Here is a 6,190-nt window from a genome sequence, read left to right as displayed (position 1 = left end):
CGCCGGATGCGTGCACGGAACCGGTCTCCTGCGTTTCACGTGACTATCGGTGGAACCGCTGCCGTATCGTGGCTTGTGCGACTTTTTTACGGCACGGTGCATGCTTAAACGCCACGCTTGAACAAACTGGAATGTTGTTCTTAAGGCTATAAATTGATCTTAAGAAGATCCGACGCATGTCAGGTGCGCCACTGGCGACTACCGGCATACGTTATTAGCTGTTACCTTGCACACATTTACCTCGTCCAGCTTTGAACTGTGTAGGCACACGAGAAGCTAACACAACATAGGCCAATGTTCTAAGCGACAAATTTGTGAATGAATTTAGTGAAGATGTATAGCGAGAAAAAGTAACGAAAATTTTTATGACGAACTTGTTTCGACTTTTCTTGGTAACATTTCGAAATCAGAAAACAATATAAAATATGACGTAACAAAAAATAGCGTAATAGCGTGGGTTTTTATATATTGTTTGCATCCGGAATTCTGAACGGTTGGCGCTGGCCTGCCGTGATTACTATGAATGTTATAAATCCACTACATAAAACTTTATTGCCGATGCATTCGACTAGAAGGCAACGGTCGTTTATGTTATGTGCTTATCTGAGCATCAACCCCATTTTGTAATTACAGTCGTATGCTGTATATATATATATATATATATATATATATATATATATTAGGAGCCTATATTATTAAATATGTACTGTATATTTCTCTCTCTCACTCTCTTTCAGTCTTTCTCGTCCACCTCTTTCTATCAATCTCGCATGTTATTGCTCCTCATGCTCTCTCTCTCTCTCTCTCTCTCTACTCTCTCTCTCTCTCTCTCTCTCTCTCTCTCTCTCTCTCTCTCTTCTCTCTCTCCTCTCTCTCTCTCTCTCTCTCTTCGCTCTCTCTTCGCTCTCTCTTTCTCTTTCTGTATAATATATATATTAAGAAGCTAATAATACCTTAGCAAGTGTAATACCTTACAAGGGTTATAGGTATTATCAGAGTGACTAATAATAGAATAGAAGGAAAGAATAATAATAATATATTGTTATTCACTCCTGGTATATATATATATATATATATATATATATATATATAGAGAGAGAGAGAGAGAGAGAGGGGGAGAGAGAGAGAGACATACAGTACATATAATAGATACAGAGATGCTATAGAAACTATGAGGAGCTTGCACTTTCTTGGGATTCCATGAAGTAGTAAGATGTTCAATCGTATAATCTGGACTAAACCAGCTCGAACATAGTACCGCAGGTAGCACAAGATTGAGTACGCATCACGGTGTGCGCCAGCTTGAAATCTGGCTTGGATTCAGACCACGACACTGCGAGGCCTTCTTGGGAAACACGACGCAGGTAGCCGCATCAGACGTCAACCATATACGTTTAGTTGTTAGTTATTAGTGGTGGTCTTAGCGATTCATGCTGCACGTCAACACCTAAGCTAAGATTGCACGTCACTTGTTGACGGCGCCGTGGTTTAATCGCTCGTGGTTATACAGGTAACGGAGATCGGCGTACCTAGGGCTAGCTAGCTTAATGACCCACTGACGTGACGTTACGCGTGACTCGGCAGCAGACTACAGGTGGCGTTTACATCGCAGTACCGGCTCGTAATGTCATACGATCAGCATGATAAGGAAATTCATCAGTATGCGTAAATAATCAAATAATTAAAAGAAAAGTACTATATGTAAAACAAATACACAAATATCTGTGAGCTCTACGGTTCAGAAAATAGCGCTGTTATGGCTAGTTCACCTGCCCTCCCTTAAATTTCTCTGCATAGCGACTGCCTGAAGGCGGGCATATGAAGATGGCGGCACTCGCTTTAATTCCCTTCCCCCTAAATTGAACCTTTATAGACTAGACATATCGATGAGATCACGAGAGGTGTCGCGGGTAGGAGATCACTCCCCAGCGCACAGTATAATAGATCAAAGCCTTACTCGAGCATCCGTGAGCTAAAACACGCGTAAACGAGGCAAGCCATGTTGTGAATAATTAATGTTTGACACTAATGAACAGCTCACCGCACGCTTACTGTTACTACTGCCCGCTCTGATTGGAAGATGTCCGATTCACTCGGCGGTCATCGATTTCGTTCCGACCAATCACCGAGGGCGTTCCAAATCCCGCGGCTCGCATTTTCCGTATTGATTTTTCCTCGCCAGGAACGGCGACTGCCGGAGACGGAAAATCCACGAAAACCCTTCTGGTGACACAGACGGCAGGTTAGAGAATATTCAGGCACCGGTGGAAAAGATTTGCGGTGTTTCGCTATCGTGGGTTCCCCCGATTGCCGGGTTCTCGAGGTGAGTGCTGCGCTTGTCTTATACCAGGCGCTGTTAAAACAATAGTGTCTTTATCGTAACAGTGTAAATAAAAAAACTTATACATATATAGTATATACATATATATATATATATATATATATATATATATATATATATATATTATAATAGGCTATATGTCATCCACTTTGTTTCGTTTGGCAGTATGGATTAGGATAGGCTACGTAATACGTCAGTGGAAGCATTCATAGAATAATTTAGCCGGGGAATTAGGCAAACATAAACCTCCTATAACCACGGATATATCATTCCTAATTTGATAGGCATATATATATAAATATATGGCGAGCTAAATAACCTTAATCTAAACTTAATTAACCTCAACTCGTAATCACACAATCAGGATTCTAGCATCACTGTAGTGTTCCCTATAAAAACCTGGACTGTCTGCAATGCTCCTGTATTAGTAGTATAACAATTAATTGTTGGTACGTGCTGCTGCTAAAGCACCACAGGAACATATTGTGTTTACTTGCGTGTTTTCGTGCTACGATAACCATAATAATAAACTCAGAAGCACCGTACGCTGCCATGTTAGTGACGCTCACAGTCTACGCCACCACGTTATTGGAAGACATCATACACTGCACGCCGCCATATTAGTTGCAGGTCCACACTGTAAAGCCGCCGTGGTAAGCCGCCATGTAAGTGACAACGCTCGGGTTGTACTACACTCACGCCGCCATCTTAATGAATGCCGTTGGTACTATATATGTTACATTCAGCTATGAATTATAGAATTGCGCTCTAAAAATCTGTCCCTTTAGTCGCATGCAATGGCACTGCTCTGCTGCGTACCCTATGGTCGATCACACATTCTGACTGCCCAGGGTGGGGAATTTGCTGCAGTGAAGTTTTAGATTAGATTCGAACCTTGCATAATGTCTCGACGTGCCACTACGGGCGCCGACAGCATAAACGACGACATTCCATAAGTTCAGATATAATTATAGTGAAGAATGCTGGCATTGGTGTAGCCAATAAAATAATTTCTTATTATCGTTGCACGTACGCGTGTCAGAGACGTATGTGTATTGATCGACGAGCCATGCACTCGGCTCGCAACCCCAATATGAATCGAGATATTTCAAAGGAAAGACTGCATAGCTGCCAGAGCGACTGGCCGAGTCGTTATTCATTGATGACTTGGTATTGCTTTTTGTGCGATTTCTGATTAGACGAAGAATTCGGTCTAGGACCGGACGCCTTATCTATTATATATTGCATCGCCACGCATTTTATACATGCGCAAAATGGAAATAATTTCCATATTCCACAGTCTTGCGTCTTTCTCTCCATTGAACTTACCCCCGTCCATCCTTGTACAACCAGAGAACAGACTAAAGTAGGCGATTGCCATGACCACATTAAACTATTATCCATAATCTTTTCTCGAAAGGTCCATCAGTTCATAGCGACCAGGGCGAGTGGCTTAAATGGATAGGTAATCACTATGGATTGCCGTAGAAAAACCTTTCAGTATTTTCTTGAGCAGAGAGAAGAGTATTTTCTTGAGCAGAGAGAAGAGTATTTTCTTGAGCTGTTTTTTCTGGAAGATAAAAGAGAGCCTGCAACCTCGGTCGTCTGTAGGTGTAAGCGTACAATCGATTCTCCTTCCGCTAACGTTGTGACCCGCGTTTATAGTGTAACATCGATTACCGAGTCATTATTCCTGTCCTTTCTTGATGTCATACATAAATGTGCATGCATGAATGCACATGTTCTATGCTTGGAGGTACACGCGCTATATACGATATTACCCGATCTATACATGAAAGTAGGACCTACATGGTCCGGAAATGAAGATAGCACACGTCCGTAAATGAAAGCACACACTTTGCCCATGAACATACAGCAAGGCATGGGTAAAACTAAGCAGGCAATGCTATTATAATAGCTGGTGTGGGCATGCCAGCTGAATCGACTCAGCATACCGCCGATCTAATTGTTGCGAGCCGACAATCGATATAGGGAACTGTTGTAGTATAGACCTGCGTCCGGATTGCAGTTAATGGCACCATCTATACGTCGCCATATGAGGTTTCACGAGCAGGAGTTACCAGCACGGTTTTTGTCTCTGATTTGTACGGGTAAACACACACGCGCACGCACGCACACGCACGCATGCCCGTACACACGCACATACGCACACACGCACACACACGCACACATACACATACACATATACACACACGCCCGCACGCACACACACACACGCGCGCATACGTGATGGATGAATAGATGGATGGACGGACGGACGGGCGGACGAACGGGCAGACGGCCAGACGGATGAGTGGATGAGTTGATTTAATGATGGATGGATTGAAGGACGGGCGGACAAACTGGTGGATATGATTCGTGGACAAACACCCTCAGCTTTTCGCGGGTCATGTGTTACACGGTGCAGATTCGTACATTCGTCAAATGTCTGTGTACAGCATATATACACGAGGATAGCAAAATTCAGTCTATTCAATTACTTAATGTATTACTGATTACACCAGATTTAAAATAACCAAGAAATTTATGCTAGTATTGACTACGAGCGATAAATTTTCAAGGAGAATTTTAGCAACATTCTTTCGTTTCGTCAAACGAGTTCAAAAAAGAGTTCAAACATGGAGTACAATGGGTGTGTAAACACAAGCAACTCTATTATGTGATGTTTTAAATTATGCTAATCATGTTCTGCTCACGGAAATTGCTTTTTTCGTGGCTGCCTTATAAATTCCTCTAACTCTCTACTGTCTTCTGTGCTCATTAATATACCGGAACATAACTTCGTATACATTAGTTTACTACGAAGTTACGCATTCACGAACCAGGATTACGGTAAACATTATCTGTTTTACATTATTACTGGGCTATTTCGATCATGTATTTGGTCGCTGTGTATGGTTCTCTTGCACAATTATGGGTGTGTAAAGACCGCCAAGAAACCCACTCACTGCGTCACCAGAACCGATTAGCTTCAGGCTTCGCGAACGCTCCGGTGTAGGCATCAAGAAAGACACCAAGGCTCGCATTAATGCTGCATTAGTGCGTTAATGGCACGCCAGTGCTGGGTTTATACTCAGTAAGGCTTCGCTCTCGGTGGCTGCTGTCAGGTACAGGGGCGTGACAATATTCTTCTTCCATCTTATAGACACGTGCATTCGCGTTTGTTTCAGGAACTAAACACCAGAAGAGAGAAACTGCAATCTGACGTTACGTGGGCCAGGTGCTGAATTTAACAGGGATCCATTCGCAGTAGATAGAGCTCCCGTGTCGGTGGGGGCATACCAGGTATGTGGTTTTTGATATGTGCCGCCACGTAACTTACTATAAGCGTTCCGACAATACGTTGTCGCTTTACATATAGGATAGATATAAACGGGGACATATCGGTATGAGGCTGCCACTTACAGTGAACGTCAGTTTTTCTACCCATTTCATTAGCAGGATGGATCACAAGATACATACGAATTGTGTATTTCGTGCGTCCGTGTGTTTGTGTGAGCGTGCGCGCGTACGAGCGTAGATTCATGTGTGTGTGTGCGTTCTCGCGCGCGTGCGCGGGTGCAAACGTGAGTTGGCGCGTGTGTTGTTTTTGGGCGTGTAGGGACGTATGTGCTTCGTCACTACGTTTTTATGTTATAAGTTTTCTTCTATATAGAGCTTACAGAGTTCGTTAAAAAACTGTACATTCGATACAGTTTTAGCATCTATAATAAGGCATTTATAAGGCATTTATAAGGGAGAGAGAGAGCGAGAGGGAGAGAGAGAGAGAGAGAGAGAGAGAGAGAGAGAGAGAGAGAGAGAGAGAGAGAGAGAGAGAGAGAGAGAAGG

This window comes from Priapulus caudatus, unplaced genomic scaffold (genome assembly GCF_000485595.1).
Source record: "Priapulus caudatus unplaced genomic scaffold, Priapulus_caudatus-5.0.1 Scaffold86, whole genome shotgun sequence".
Lineage (NCBI taxonomy): Eukaryota > Metazoa > Priapulida > Priapulimorpha > Priapulimorphida > Priapulidae > Priapulus > Priapulus caudatus.
This window is presented reverse-complemented; position numbering follows the sequence as displayed.